This window comes from Tamandua tetradactyla, chromosome 12 (genome assembly GCF_023851605.1).
Source record: "Tamandua tetradactyla isolate mTamTet1 chromosome 12, mTamTet1.pri, whole genome shotgun sequence".
Lineage (NCBI taxonomy): Eukaryota > Metazoa > Chordata > Mammalia > Pilosa > Myrmecophagidae > Tamandua > Tamandua tetradactyla.
In genome coordinates, this window is record NC_135338.1 from 21,122,311 (window position 1) to 21,140,059 (window position 17,749).

Consider the following 17,749-nt stretch of genomic DNA (forward strand, 5'->3'; position numbering starts at 1 on the left):
AACTGAATATAAGAACAGGAAAGGAGTGATATTTACAGCCCAACTCCTTGGGGTAGTAATTGCAAAGTTCTCAGCTTATGGGCTTCATGCCTTTAGCTGATCACACACTGTGGCCAGAGGCAGTGGTCACAAAGAATAGTCTATCATACAGCTGAACTCTAATCCTCTTAACAGTTGGTTCATGCAATTTGTGGACCCAGGAGGCAGGATTAGCAGAACTATCACTTTGTTTTGATCCTAGTTCACTAAGATAATGGTCCTTCTCCCTCTCAAAATAATACACATGTAGGTTTGAAAACATGAAAAATTATTGGATTCTAACTCAATAGAATAACATCTCTTTATAGAGCCCACTAAAATAAAACTTGCAAGACAAGGACATGAGAGAAAAACTTAAAACCAGAGAGCATTGACATATATAAATTAATAGTATTTTAATTCAAATGTATTTAATTCCCCTTAAGTAAGGAGCAACTGGCTCCTAATGTAACAAAACATGTCAACCTTGGCAAGCTACCTTGGTGAACACAGCTAACTTTCATGCACTGTCTTTAGACCTTTCTGCAATAGTTTAGGTGCAGAATGGATGCAAACTCCAGACTACCGTCTGATTTATCCATGCATCTTGCATTCTTCATTAAGGTAAGGGCATCAACAGAAGGAATCCTTTCCTATTGAAAAGGACAAACTCACTATTCCACTTTCAGATTGTATAAAGCAAGATCAGTTTAATTTAAAAAGTCAGGATCTACTATATAGCATGCATTGTGCAAGTTTCTAGGAATGCAAAGATTTAAAAGACATGATCACTGTTATCAGAGAGCTCACAGTCTACTGGAGAAGATAACAAATAAAAACCAACCATGTAAGAGAAGTGGGTAAAGAGGTATGCCTTAGGTGTCCTGCTGGTGGGGTGCTTGATCATTATGAGTCTGTGTCACAAACCATGCTTTTTTTTCTTGCAGGGCTCTATGATTGCATATAACAGAGATCATGACTTCATTTCTATACGCTCAACTCTAAATAGCACTGTTCTTGGCATGCACGGTGAATTTTTAAAATTGAAGACTGAATGAATGAATTTCTTCTTTTCATACTGTGTTTGATTCTAAAACTAAAATCCAATATGAATATTGTACTTACTGTTTACCAGGCACCATTCTGAGTGCTTTACATATATCAACTTATTTAATACCCTCATCATTCCCATAAGATAGTTGTGGTTGAATGTATTATTTAATCACAATATTTACTGCCCCTTCCTGCCAGCCTCCCATACTTTTTTGAGGACTTATATTTCCTGCTTAATTATGTCAGGCATTTCTGTGTGACTTGCTTTATATCCAAGGAAATGTGAGTAAAAGTGTGTTGGGCCAGTTAGAAGGTTTAAAAGCCATCTCATATTTCCACCAGCTCTCTTTTCCCTTTGTCACAGACCAGCATGTACTAGAGTGGGGCTGCTTCTTCAGCCAAAGCCCCAAAGTGAAGACAACATGGAACAGATAGACCATTAATGTGAGAAATAAAGCTTTCCTCTTTTAAGTTGACTATGATTGTGGGGAGGTATTTATTACCACAGCATCTATGAACCTTATCTGACTAATACATATTTCCTATTAATATCCCCACTTTATACTTGTAGAACCTGAGTGAGAGAGAATTTCAGTCAATTGCCCAAATGTCTAGTAAGGTGGCAGTGCTGGGATCTGAACTGGGGTAGCTCAGTTCTGTTCTGTTCTAACTACTATACTCTACTGCCTCTACCAGCCAAGGGATGCACCAAGGACAGCTAAAAGATGCAAAGAGGAATCCTTACAGTGGAAAATTCTGCCCATCCCATACAGGATGATGAATATATCAATGTATACAATGGATTTACCTTTAATTTCTCAGTGGATAGACAAGAAAGAAAGGCAAAGAGAAAAAGAAAGCAAAATAAAATGGAGAAGAGGAAAAATATACAGAAAATGACAAGGGAGAAAACAAATTAAAAGAAACCTTGATATTTGTCAAATTGCTCAAAGGCAAATCTCTCCTCTGAAACAATAAAATTCTTAAGATTTTTATCTTTGAAATGCTGCCATAACACAGAACAAATAAAAGTACATGGAAGCATGCATTTTGGAAATTATTTGCTACTTTTTCCCACTTCAGTAAAATAAAATTCTCTGTTTGGGATCTATATAGAATGACAAATGGCACATCCCACCCCTTAGGCATGGGTTGAAGACTATATTGATGCAACAGTCCTGTCATTTTAACTTTCAGATTTTTCAGCTTTTAAGATGTAATCTAGGTCAGTGGTTCTCACATCTTAAACTTCACAAGGAGCATAATGCTAAAAATTCAGATTCCAGGGTTAATGTGGATAATGTTAAGAATTCAGATTCCAGGGTTCCATGCTCAGTGTTTCTCAATTGGAACATCTGGGGTGGGGTCTGTAAAAGGGCATGTTAACAAGATCTCAGTTGTTCCTGATGTGACCCTCAGACAATACTTTGGTAAAATGGAGAATGAATTACTGAAATGAATTCTGTGCCCATCCACCTGGTGAGATGAGCTCCCCATGTCCAGCAAGTAGAATCCAAGTATGACTTCTAGTTGAGTGCTTTTTTGTACTGCAATCTGTTGCCACAATTCTGCTGGAGACTTTTAAAGCCCTTGTGTTTTTTAAACCAGAAGTAAAAATATCACTTCTAGATAACTTTGTTCTGCATCCCCAGTTGAAATCAAGAGCTGTAGAGGCTCCACTCAATTAGCAAATAGTCTCTCATAGATTCCCAAAAATTGACACCTGGAATTCCAGACTTGACCAATTCCTTCTCTTTTATTATTAATTCCACTTCCTTTCCAACCTAGGCTGTGATTCACAGGAAAACCCTCAACCTTCTCTTTCACTACTTGTCTTTCCCTTACCCTGTAACTCCCTGGTCAGCATCTGTCATACTTATTTCATGCTGTTTCAAACTGATTCTTCACTCATCCATATCCTTAACTACATATAGACACCTTGAAAGCTGGGACTAAAACTTTCATCTCTGAATCTGTATAGTCAGAGAATGAATGAATTTATGATACCCGAATGAATGAATGGAATCCCTTCCTCACACCCAAAACTGAACCCAAAGCTTTCCTCCTACTGACTAAATTCTCTGCTGACTTTCCAGTTCCCATTTTTTCTCCATTCCTTGGAATCTTGTTCAAACAATTATCTCCCCTCTCTCTCTTCTACCTTCAAACTTTTCCTTTCCATTAGCTCCTTTCTTTAGGCCTCTCAAATCTCACCTTTCAAAGAGTCGTCCTGTGACCCTGCTTCTTCCTCTTGCTCTTTTCATCCACCTTGACACTTGCTGAAAGAGAAGCCCATTCTGGAGTGTTCACCCTCTCATACTCCTTTGACCCCTCGGTATCTGGTGCTTAGTTGTAACTCCTGCCTCCTGAACTCTCCCCACCAATCACTTGGCTGCTTTGTACGTTCACTGACAATGAGCAAATTGTCAAGTCCAATGGCAATTTTCCAATTTACTTTATAACCATTCAGCTTTACTAAACACTCCTATCTTCAATGATATGACTCACTTGTGGGGTCCCCACATATACAAACACCAACGTTCAACTCCCCTCACTCTGGCCTCTTCTTCTGTTTATTATTTAACTCACGGTGTTCCCCAAAGTGCCAACCTCTTTCTTCTTTCCCACATACAGTTATTGTTCCCTGAATGCATATCATATGATGTCAATGATAACACATTTTTTGGCTTGACTTTCCCCTATCTTCATTCCTTTCCTCAGAAACCTTTCCCTATTTTAATTTTTCTCTCATTAGATTCTCTTCCAGATAGCTCTTAATCCCTAATTCTGTCTCCCCTCCACTATCTCTGTTAAGGTCACCACCATCCAGTTCCTCAAGCCATGAACCTGGCAGTCATCCTGGAGTCTCCCTTCTCTTTCACCTCCAGTATGCAAACATCCTACCAAGGCAGAAAGTTCTACTTCCTTACAATTGCATGAGTCTGTTCTCTCCACTCAGCCCCACTCCCACTGCACTTATTCTCGCCTTCCTCTATGCTCACTTTGACTACTGGCTTTAGCTTTGGTTTTGTGGCTAGTGGACTATGGGGTGCCTCTTCCTGGACAAACACCCACATTTGGCTCCAGAGCCCGAGCTCTGAAACACTGTTCTAATGCCTGCCCCACCCCCCCTGCTCCACCTCACCCTGATCAATCTATGAAGACAACATATTGATTGAACCTGAGTTGGTCCTTGCAGCCAGGGTACAACTTCTTCATTCCCTCTACTCTCTGGTTCAGGAGCAAGTTTTTTCAGATTTTCTGAAACTGTAATGATGCTTCCTTTCTGCACCTCTTTTGCTAATGATGCGTGTTTTAGAACACTAAGAACTTAAATAGGATACCTCCAAACCTGAGATGTCAGAGGGGCCCTCGGGTGAAAGGCTGCAGGGAACCAGGTGGAAGGATAAGATGTGAAATCACTGCTTCAACTTTGCATTGGGGTTAACAGTTCATCCTTACCACACTGCAGAGTGAGCATTATAATCCCATTTTATAGTTGATGAAAACAAGAAATAGAAATATTAAATTATCTTGGCCAAGAACAAAGAGCTAGCAGGTAGGTCCAAAGCCAGGTTTACTTGAGCACCAATCCATTAAAGCACCTCTGGGTGGATGATGAATAAAAAGGTGGGGACAAGGCTTCAGACCAGGGTTGCTTCTGTGAAAGCAGGAGTGGAAGTTTGGGGAAAACACCAAGGGAAAGGAACTGCATGTACTGCTTAGAACGATGCTCAGGCTGGGTGTGAATAGACACCAGGTAAGGAGAAAGGGGGTCCCAGCAGGCCCTCCACCATGCTGCTGGGGCGGGGGCATTGGATAGCTTGAGTCTACATTGACCCAGCCCTGCCTGCACTGTCTGTGAGAACTTGATGTCCCTCAAGTAGACTCAAGGCTCATCCTGGCCTCAAACCTGACTTTCTATTTCCCAGTGCTTTTGAGATGATGCTGATTGCAAACTCCATGATGACAGACACTGTATCTGTCTTTTTCAGGTTCTATTCCAATACTTAGACATGGTGGCTACTCAGTGTGCATTTATATGAACATATATGAATGCAGCTATGATCCATGACATTCAAATTGAGAATCAAACAATGTTCTCTATCATGGAAATGGGGAGAAAGTGTTGTTAGGGGTTTATTACATCTAATTATCCTGTTTGAGGTGACATATGCTCTTACCAAATCATAATCCTCCCTTCCATTTGTGTGGTGCTATGATCTGATCTGGTGCCTTTGGGACTAAAGGAGAAACAAGATCTGATACACAGCATGGCACACAGTAGACTCCCAGCAGATTAGAATTGTTTGTTGTTATTTCTAATTTACAAAAACATATTTAAGTGATCAAAGAAACTAGCAGTAGGAGTGAGTGGTAGTTTGGAAGAAAGTTCAGAGTAAATGAAGGGAAAGAGAATTTTAGAATGGAAAGTATAAAAATTCCCCATACTCTGAGTACAGATATCCACCCAATGGTTGCATAATTTATTATTACTTATTAACTCAATTAATAACTTATGAACTACTACTGCTCATTTACAACAGAGTGGGCTTTGGCTCATGGCTGAGTATGAAAGGAAGATGATATCATGATCCCTGGATCAATGTTGCTTAGAGTCTAATAGGCAATTATGTGAAATGTAATACAATGTGCTCTAATGCTAGGATGGACTTTTTAGACTATAACTTAGAAACATAGTGAGAGAATCAAAGAATATGTGTGTGTACATGTGTGTACACGTGTGCTTGTGTGTGTACATGTGTGTTCATACATGTGAATTTTGGTCTGGGTTTGGGATTGAGACAGTAGTAGTATTCAGGTAAGACTTCTTAGAGAAGGCAAAACTGCTGTTTCTTAAAGGAGGAGTGGGATCTAATGCTCCAGGTAAACCAGAGATGGAAGGATATTGTATATCATGTTTAGAGATGAGAGAGCTTGGAAAGGCCAGAAAATGAGGAGCAGTCCTATGGGCTAAAAAAGTGGAGAGAATTTTTATGGGAGGTAGGAGATGAGTCTAAAGAGGTAGTCAGGAAAGACTGAAGTAGCTTTACACTGGGCTAAGGATTTTGTATTTTATCTTCAAGGCCAAACAGAACCCTTGAAATATCTTAAACAGGGTGTAACTTGTTTTCTGTATCATTTATGATTATTCAATTCTGATATAAAGAACAATAAAAACAAATGGGATAACTAAAACTCATAGGATGTGTTAAGTATAGAGAGCAAGGGGGGAGTCTGTGAGACCTGTTAGATAGCGAAAATAAATGGAGCACATGTATCTCAAACAAAGATAAAAAAGGATAGAGTAGATGAGTCACTTGCCCATGGAAAGGAATAGAAGTGCTAAATAAATCTTAAATGTTCATAAATCTCAGACCATGTTACCACCAGTTTAATAACTAGATCTTCCCTAAATTGGTCAATCCATGGTTGCCCTCCATTCTGGCACCATTCTAAACAATAAATGCTTAAGGTGCAGATAAAGCCTATAGCAAGTATGTAATGGCTCTAGGTGCCTCCCAGCCCCTGTGCTCCCTTTCTTCCCTCCACCACCAGTCCCTATAATCGCCCCATCATCAGGGAAGGCGGATATGGCAGAGAGAGGACAAGGCATATGAATATTGTGTAAGTAAGTGGTCAGGGAGGTGGTCCTTACCTGATTCCTCTCTGTCCTGTGTCTTCATCTGTCCCATTGCTTTCCTTGGCTTCTCTCTGTGTTTTAAATTGATTTAATGAACCATGTAATTATACATCTTAATTTTCTCTGTGAGCCTTCCTATTCCATAACCTCTGGGTCAGACAAGCTGCCATTATCTGCAGGTGATTTCTCAAATGACACAGAAAAGTGATAAGATCAGATTATTTTTTTAGAAAAATCACTCTGGCCCTTCAAGTGTGAAGTTTAGTAGGTTGAGGAGTGGAGCTAGAGACAGAGAGACCAACTCCTGTTTTTCCCAGACAAAGAAATACGACGCATATTTCCCAAAGAAAGTTTAGACAGGAACGAGAAACTCTAGGTACACAGGAGAAAATGTCCTCAAGAACTGAATGCTTCTCTGTTAAACCACAATAAACTCAAGCCTTAAAATACCACAAAATCAATACAAAAACTACTTAGGGGGAAAAATATATATATATAGCTAAAGTCAAATAAAGAAAGTCTTAGTTTCCTCCATATCCACTTAAGATTAGCCACCCTTCTTGGTGCAGTGATGGTGTGAGGAGAGCTTGCCGAGATAAAGGCCCATCAGAATTACAGCACAGCTCCATAAGCTCTCATGTGGGCCAGCAGGATGCCTTGTAGAATCCAAAACCTGTACAGTAAAATTCACCTGGTGAAGGAAATAGCCAGAATGATTGTTCAAATGCCTCATAATACATTCTCAGCCAGCAGGGTGTGAGAAAGAATGTTGGATTTTGAACTAGCCGGACCTGGCTCCAAATTCATGCCCCAGCACTCACTAGCTGTGAGACCTGGGACAAGCACCTCTATATCCTTTAGCCTCAGTCTCTAATAAAAATAACAATTGTGGGGATGCAAGGGTAGTTCAGTGGTAGAATTGTTGCCTGCCATGCGGGAGACCTGAGTTCGATTCCCAGCCTATGCACGTCCCCAAAGAAACAAGCAAACAAACAAACAAAAAAACCCAAACAAACAAAAAACTTAAAAAATGGTGCTACAATAAGGAGATATTCACATGGAAAAAGAATGAAATGTGACCTCCACCATACCACATGCAAAAAAAAATTGCTTTTATCAAGAGGTTATAGAGAGGGACAAATGAGATAATATAGGGAATGTATCCAACACAGGCCTGGCATGGTTGAGACTCTTTTAAACGTTTCAACTTTCTATGTTCAATTCCATGTAGGTTAGTATATGAATAATTAGCAAATACCTTGGGTATTCTGACAGCCTACCTCAAAGTCAATAATAATTGCTTATCTGAATGTGACTGTAGCATTTTCTATTTCTTCTGTCTCCAGTGTATATCAATGTCAATGATATATTTCTTTAAACAACCTACACTACTGGTATGCTGCTAAGGAAATTTTCCTAGAGATAAGCAAGCCTGGTGTCAGGTAATTTGGATTTTTTGCAGTACAATTTTTGAGAAACTCCTGTACATTCTTGTCTGAAAGGAATGTTGTTCAGCTGTGAGCTTTGAGATGTCTTAACAGCTTACTTCCTGTAACACAGAATTTGACCTTAAGGCCACTGTATGAAGTCAGTGTTATTTTTATGGACCTAAAAGAGAAAAAATTTCCTAGCAATATTTCCCATTCCAAAGTCTGACATGCTCTTATAAAAAGCTTTCTCTTTCTAATTTTTTTCTTGCACTTCTTTTTAAAAGTTAAGTTTTATAATCTCAATAAAATGCCCTATTACTGTGAGATTTTGAAATAGGTAACATGAATTTTGGAGGCCATGGTAGGTTGAATTATGTACCCTACTTCTGGTACCAAAAGCTGTCATAGTTTCATGGATGCTAAGACAAATATCATGTAATGGGTTGGCTTTAAAACAGCAAAACAGGGCCTGGAAGAGGAAGGAGAAGATGCTGCCATGTGCATTGCCACATGACAGAAAAGCCAAGGAACCCCAAAGATTGCCAACCAGCGAGAAGGTACTGACCCCAGGATAAAGCAGGTCTTCTAGTCTCTGAAGCTATGAGCCATTAAATTCCTGTTGATAAACCAACGACTTCTATGTATTTTAGCAGAAGAGAAACTAAGGCATTATATGATATTTATCTTTTCAGCTGGGAAACTAAGATAGAGGCCAAATCATACAGAATGCAATTCAGAAGGGTAATTTACCAAAACAAGGAATTTGAACAGCCATATTTGCCTTTAATAAAAGGCTATTTTATTAGATGAGCCCTGCTGATTCAAAGAGGCATGCAGTACTTCAGGAAGAAGCATCTTTTAACAGCAGAGACACTACCTACAGCAAGGATAGGGTAGCTAAATTATTACAAATATTGATATACAGTCTTAATCAATATAGGTACCCAAAAATATGCATAGGGTTAATCTATACAATGGAGATCAAAGAACCGTAGAGAATTTATAAGGTGCCTTCTATATGATCAAGTTCAGCTTTACTGTGTCTTAGATAAGGGACCAAAAGTAGAAAAATGTTAAGGATATGACCAAATTCTTAGAACTCGTCACAGAATGGGAAAGTGTGACTTGGGAAATCACTTGTTGATATCTCTGTCAAATCACAGGACACTCTTCAGACTAACAGAGGTGAAGCCTGTGGGATCCCTGATGGTGAATGGTATCTACAATTTTAAAAACCGAGGTATAATTGGCATATTATAACCTGCCCATATTTAAGAGGTACAGTCTGGTAAGTTTTGATGTGTGTTTACACCCATGAAACCATCACCATAACCAAGATTATGAATACATCCACCACACTCAAAAGTTTTCTTGTGCCCCTTGATAATCCCTTCCTCACACCACTCATCCTCCCCAGGCCACTATAGATGAGTTTGCAACTTCTAGACTCATATATACACAGAACAATACAGCATGTACTCTTTTCCTGTTCTGACTTCTTTTCTTGTGAGCTTAGCTCACATTGTTGCATTTACCAGTAGTTTGTTCTTTTTTTACTGCTGAGTAGTGGATATGCTATAGCTTATTTATCTCCTTGCCTGTCAACAGGCAGTCACATTGTTTCCAATCTGAGACTATTACACATCAGGCCATGATGAACGTCCATGTACAAGTCTTTGGGTGGCATGTGCTTAAACTTCTCTTTGTTCTTACTGCTTTAATCCATAAATCCCAGTTTTCTTTCTCTCCTTTAATCCAAGGACAGGGCTTCAACTTTGGCAATTTTCAGTAACTAGATACATCAGCAGGGTGGTTAAGAGGACACCATCAAGACCCTTTGAGGACTTCCCCAGCTACAGATGAGAGCTTGAGAGAAGCTGGAGGGTCTGCACTGGGGACCACAGGGGGAATCTTGTCCTTGGAATATTACTATTGCCCCCTGTTACCATGTTCTAAGATGTACCATTTGTTCAATAATAATGCCCATTCTAATGAATATAGTTAACAATCAGATCTCATGTTCCCCTCACTAGGAGGGGTGAAACCTCTTAAAAGACTGCAATAAATATACCATGGTCATAGTATTACAATGAACTTATATTGAACATATTGAATGTTAGCAGTGTGCAATTCAGTGTATGACCTCACATAATCTATAATCAAATGGGGAGATGGACAGGCATATAGAAAATAATATGAAAATGCCAAATGAAGTAACTTCCATAATAGAAATAAAATAAAATATTCTGAGGGTGCATACCAAAAGGGGTCACAAGGAGTTTTTTTATGGGGATTATAGAGGAAGTATGCCCTAGCATTTATCATGTGGTAAATACAGTCATCCCGATTTCACAGATGAAGAAAATGAAGCAGAGAGGAGTTAAATGAATCACCCAATATTGCATGACTAATATTTCAGAAGCAGGATTTGAACTCCAAGATGGTAAATATTGTTTGTTGGTGGGCCATATTGTCTCCGCTGCAACTATTTGGTGCTGCTGTTGTAGTATGAAGGCATTCATAGAACACACATTAAGTATATGAATATAACTGTGTTCTAACAAAAGTTTATTTACAAAAAAGATGTGTTGGGTCATATTTGGTCAAGGACCATAATTTGCTGACCCCTGGTCCAGCTCTAGAGTCTACCTGCTTAACCTCTGGGCTATTCCACCTCTGGTAGATGATATTACAGAGAAAATGGTAGAAAATGGAAATCATGGAGAGGGTATTTATATATGTTTAGGGAGAGAGGGAATGTGGGTTGTAAAGTGAGACCTAAGGTAGTAAACATATTGCATTGCATATCATGTTAAGGAATTGCACATTTTTCTGTGAGCAATGGAAAACCTGTGGAAAGTTGAATAAAAAAAATAAAAAGAGTGTGAGGTGCATTGGAAGAGTAGAATGGGCAGACTAGAGAGAAAACACTGAACATTTTTGGAAACAGGCAAATAGATCCTGCATCTAAAATGCTCGATAGCAGAGATGAATGAATGAAAGGTATGAATTAAAGAATTAACGAGATGACCAGCTGGAGGACATGGGGGGAAAAGGGGTAATTTGAGGTTATGTCTGGATTTCCACAACATATCTGATCTGGCCCCTTCTGCTAGATGAACTCAAGAGAAAGATGACCCAAGTTTAGAAGGACCACTGAGCTCTCTTGGACCACCTGAGTTTGAGATGTTGGTCATTGGAAAGGTGGGCCTAATATACTAGAAGGTGGAGCAGATTTGGGCTGTATATATTCATATACAATAGCCACAACCCTTTGAGTCAGAAGAATTGTGTGTTCACTCATTGCTATCACCTACAAACTGTCATGGCCTTCCAGTGGCATCATGATCTGTGCCTAATGATGTAATAGAAACAGTGTTTGGTTTTAGGCACATTCTAGTCATAGCTCAGAGTCAGAAACTAAAGTGACTGGCCCACTGCTCCCATGTATTTGGGAGCCACTTGCTTAGTCTTAGGGAACCCAGGGAAGCACATGGAAGTGAGTCAATGTTTGAGCCCATGGTCTTTTTACTTAGCAGGAGGAAGACCTGCTGTGTGCTGAGGGACCTGGGGTAAAGGCAATTGTAGAAGGGATGGAGTCGTGGTGGTTCATGAAACTGCCAAGGTGCTTCCTCCCCAGAAACAGCTTTGAATGGAACAGGATGGGGGTGGGCTCAAAATGCTTTAGAGCAAGATGTGTGCAAGGCTGCCCCGTGGGCTCTTTTCATCCAAGCCCTCTTCCTGGGCATGCTTATGCTTCAGATTTGAAAAAAGGGGCCTGAGCTTGATGTATGGCCTGGGAAATGGACAGGTACCTTACTCTAATGAAAGTTAGGAGAGGAAAGCTCTTTTTTTGCATTCAAAAACATGCCATGGCATTTAAAGAATAAGCCTTATTAGAAATAGACTCCAGGTCAATGATAAATTTAGCAAGGTCTAACTTTCCAGAGCCAGCAGTTCAGAATTTTTTGGTTTTGGTTTATTGTTTCTTGTTCTCTGCTGCCCTCCTGTGTTCTGTTCTCAGATTGCACTTGATTTAAAAGGCCATATAGATTCAAAATAAGCTTAAATAGTAGTGACCTTTCTTTTGATAACATTGAGTGACCAAATTATCATATCCCACTGGTTCCCAATATATTACAAGATATATGTTTCCATATTAACAGTATTTGTTTAAAAAAAGTTGAAGACACTCCCAATGTTTAGCACATTCCTTGGCATAAAGTAGATGGTCAAAAAATGTCCAATGATTGAAACCCTTTTGGCCACAGAATTAAATAAGGCAGTCTGTTGTGCCTTTTCAACATTCTATTAAAGCAAATTTATAGGAAATCAAATTATTTTGTATTTCAGATTATTATATTGCTTTATATAATACATATATGAATACATATCCATATACACATTCATATATACATTATAGATTATTTTATTGCTTTATAAACTATCACAACAGCTATGAAATAACAGTCTACCATTTATTCTTTAATGTATTTCTTCATTTAGATATTTATTGTCTTCAAACTATGAGCCACATTCTGAGTTAAGTGCCACGAAGTCTAAAAAGGAAGACTTTGTCCTGTCTTTGAGAAACGCACAGCTTAGTGGCTGAGACAGAAAAGCAGTGCCACCATCGCAATCCAAAGCAGTACCCGCTTTACTCGAGATGCACATAGGGAGTCATCAGATCACAAAGGAGGGACAGATAATTGAAACTGGAATTATTTTATGTCAAATATTGCAAGCCCAGTAATTACCTGTGAGCTGTCTTCTCTCCTACCCACCCACCTACCTGGATTTTGAGTCCCCAAAGGACTAGTTGGTATCATATATACAACCCAGCAACTCCAAGAACTGTGACTAGCACACAGAAGTTACCCCCATTTTTTTAATTGATTCACTGAACGCTTCTTAGATTTGTTTCTATCCTGTTTAACATTAAGAAAATATAATGCTGAAAGGAATATGTCAAAAATTCCCCTTCATTCTACTAATGGTTAAGAATTAATAGCATTCTATGCTGCCTGTCTTGGTCCTTGCGTCATACCTAAATTGCTACAACCTGACACCAACGACTTCCCAGCCATGTTTCACACATACGTCCTCTCCTTTCTCATGACATCAAGAACTTTGCCCAATGCCCAGTTGCCATACATCTGTATTGTCATAGCATTCCTTTTACAAGAGTTGTATTGTCCTGCGATTTTGCAATGAAGTTCTGACTCCATATCCACTACTCCATCATTCCATTATTAAACCTCTCCTTCAGTACTTTTCTAGATCAAATACAAAGATTTCTGGCCATTTTCAAACAGGACCTGGGGCTAACAAAGGCACTACTGTAACTTCCTTGAGTCTGACACTTGTCTTACTTTTGTTCTCTAGCATCCAGGTCAGAAAAATAGGGGTTGAAAAATATTATTGAATTTGACCTGAAACAAACACAAACTGCAAGCTCCTCCACCAGCCAATGCTATAGGGCCTGCCTTCTCCCATTTCAACCTAATCCCACCCTCAAAATTTCCTTCTGCATCCAAGAATTAGCTTGTGAATAACAGTGTCCATGGAACAATATCCCATCCCATATTTGCAGTATTACATTCCTTCCCTCCTGTGAATTGTAACTCAACACCAGCTCCTTTGGAATATTTTCACGAAGATAGCATGGTCTATAGTAGACAGGACAGTTTTCTCAAAGTCGAGCACTGAGCCAGGGTGCTAATTCCACTTCTGCCCCCTCAGCTAAGGGACTTAATGCCAAATATCTGATTCTTGAGGCCCCCAACTGCAAAATGGGACTATTAATGCACACAACCCAAAAGCTTTTGAAGTTCCAATGAGATTTCATGAGAACAACGTTAGTGTTCAATAAATACTGGTCTCCTGTCTTTACTTCCACCATGACTAATCTTGCTCATTTTCCTTTCTAAAAATCATATACTTACTGCATGTAAATTGATTATATCTTTGCTTTTAAAATTAACTTTAAAAATTATTTTCTGGACTTCTGGAGAAGATGGCGGCTTAGTAAGACGCGCGGGTCTTAGTTCCTCCTCCAGAAAAGCAACTAAAGAAACAGAAACAATACAAAACAGCTCCCGGAGCCAGGACAGAGACCAAAAAGACAGCGTACCCCATTCTGGAACGGCTGAACGGGCAGGGAGAATCTGCTGCGGTGAGATACCCGAGGGGCGTGCGTTTTCCCGGCCGGGGCGGCTGGCAACTGGGGTCCCCTCCATGCATGTGGCTCCCCGGTCTGACTGGGAACGTTGGATAGCGGGGCCCTCCCATCACTCTTGGCGTTTCGGGCCAGCTGGGCAATTAGGACCGGCACTCTCCCAAGCCGCGGCGGCCAGCGACCCCCGCCTCCACGGGCGGTTTCCCGGGCCGACTGCCGTGCAGACAGATGAGCGCCACGAGCGCCACCTACTGGGCAGGAAAAGAAAAACAGAGCCCAGAGATTTCACAGAAAAACCTTTCAACCAGCTGGGTCCCACACCCAGGGAAATCTGATCAAATGCCCAGACACCAGCAGAAAATAATGGATGACGCTCGGAAAATTGAAGATATGGCCCAGTCAAAGGAACAAACCAATAGTTCAAATGAGATACAGGAGCTGAGACAACTAATGCTGAATATACGAACAGAAATGGAAAAACTCTTCAAAAACCAAATCAATAAATTGAGGGAGGACATGAAGAAGACATGGGCTGAACAAAAAGAAGAAATAGAAAATCTGAAAAAACAAATCACAGAACTTATGGGAGTGAAGGACAAAGAAGAAAAAATAGAAAAAACAATGGATACCTACAATGGTAGATCTAAAGAGACAGAAGCTACAATTAGTGAACTGGAGGATGGAACATCTGAATTCCAAAAAGAAACAGAAACTATAGGGAAAAGAATGGAAAAACTTGAGTAGGGGATCAGGGAACTGAATGACAATATGAAGCGCACAAATATACGTGTTGTGGGTGTCCCAGAAGGAGAAGAGAAGGGAAAAGGAGGAGAAAAACTAATGGAAGAAATTATCACTGAAAATTTCCCAACTCTTATGAAAGACCTAAATTTGCAGATCCAAGAAGTGCAGCGCACCCCAAAGAGAATAGACCCAAATAGGCGTTCTCCAAGACACTTACTAGTTAGAATGTCAGAGGTCAAAGAGAAAGAGAGGATCTTGAAAGCAGCAAGAGAAAAACAATCTGTCACATACAAGGGAAACCCAATAAGACTATGTGTAGATTTCTCAGCAGAAACCATGGAAGCTAGAAGACAGTGGGATGATATATTTAAATTACTAAAAGAGAAAAACTGCCAACCAAGACTCCTATATCCAGCAAAATTGTCCTTCAAAAATGAAGGAGAAATTAAAACATTTATAGACAAAAAGTCACTGAGAGAATTTGTGACCAAGAGACCAGCTCTGAAAGAAATACTAAAGGGAGCACTAGAGTCAGATACGAAAAGACAGAAGAGAGAGGTATGGAGTAAAGTGTAGAAAGAAGGAAAATCAGATATGATATATATAATACAAAAGCCAAAATGGTAGAGGAAAATATTATCCAAACAGTAATAATACTAAAAGTTAATGGACTGAATTTCCCAATCAAAAGACATAGAATGGCAGAATGGATTACGACCCAGCAATACCACTGCTAGGTATCTACTCAAAGGACTTAAGGGCAAAGACACAGATGGACATTTGCACACCAGTGTTTATAGCAGCATTATCTACAATTGCAAAGAGATGGAAACAGCCAAAATGTTCATCAACAGACGAGTGGCTAAACAAACTGTGGCGTATACCTACGATGGAATATTATGCAGCTTTAAGACAGACTAAACTTATGAAGCATGTAATAACATGGATGGACCTAACGAACATTATGCTGAGTGAGTCTAGCCCAAAACTAAAGGACAAATACTGTAAGGTCCCACTGATGTGAACCGACATTCGAGAATCAGCTTGGAATATATCATTGGTAACAGAGACCAGCAGGAGTTAGAAACAGGGTGAGATAATGGGCAATTGGAGCTGAAGGGATACAGACTGTGCAACAGGACTAGATACAAAAACTCAAAAATGGACAGCACAATAATACCTAAGTGTAATGTAACTAGGTTGGAACACTGAATGAAGCTGCACCTGAAATATGGTTTTTTGTTTGTTTGTTTGTGTGTTTGTATCTTTTGTTTTTGTTTTTTTCTTTTTCCTTTTTATATATATATATATTATTAGTATTATTATTTTAATTCTCTTCTCTATATTAACATTCTATATCTTTTTCTGCTGTTTTGCTAGTTCTTTTCCTAAATCGATGCAAATGTACTAAGAAATGATGATCATACATCTATGTGATGATACTAAGAATTACTGAGTGCATTTGTAGAATGGAATGATTTCTAAATGTTGTGTTAATTTCTTTTCTTTTTTTTGATTAATAAAGAAAATTTTTTAAAAAATTATTTTCTCATGTCTTATTTTGTCTCCTAAGGAAAGAGGCCAGTTCTTATTTCTGGCAGGATGCTAATAACATTTTGGATAGTCAGATGCATTTGATTCTTTACACCACTCTCCCCACTAACCAGCCTACTCCTCAAATCCTGCTTTGCAACCCCAAGGTCTTGAATTTTTGAAAGACAGTCTCAGTAGTCTCACATACAACCTGATCAGTCACAACTCTTGAACTAATTTTCCCTTACATTGGAGGACATCTAAGTTTTTTTTAAAAAGACATTTCAAATTGTGAATCAATGAGAGGGTAAAAGGGAAGACTGCATATCATTCCTGATCACAATTCTTTCATCTTATCCCCTTGATCTTGCTTGGGAAAATAACATTTTTTCTTTTCCTATTTTAAATAATAGGTAATGCAGTCATCTTTCTCTTCCTCTTACACTGAAATTATGTGTATATAAATTATCTCAGTTTCATATTATTTTCTGTATAACAACCAAAAAGAAAATTCTAAGTGCCACATGCCCTGCAGCTCTGTGAGTAGATACAGATGAGTGTTAGGGTGTCTCACTCTAAGGGGCTAGAATACAACTAGAGCAAGGCTCACCACCCTTTTCCACCAGTCACCTGTACTGCCTGGTGTGATGGAATGAGCCAGAGAGAAAGAAAATTTTGGCTCAAATGTTTGCTCCCCATTTAGCAGTGGATGTGTTCACTTAAAGTACATGTCTTCTTTGAGCCTCAGACCTCCTCTGCAAAGCTACTGCCACTGTAGATTAAGTATATCAAAATCTCCCTTCGTTCTTCCCCTCCTGAGCCTAAGTCAATGGTTTGCTTTCTTGGTGAAGCTTGTACTGCAATTTATCTCTTTATCTGTCCTTCCCCTCCACCAGACTTGAGGGCAGGCAACAAGTCATGTAAAAAGAGTGTTTGGGGCACAATAGTTACTGAACAAATGCTTGTTAGAATATTCCTTCCTAATGCACAACAATACACTTAGAAGCACTACTGACTGAATTTTTCAAAATTTTAGCAAAACTCTAGAAAGCCATTTACTGATCACCTTAATGTGGCAGGAAAATGAATTTTAATATTAGCCCATCCTAGGGCAGGCCACAGTGGCTCAGCAGGCAGAGGTCTCACCTG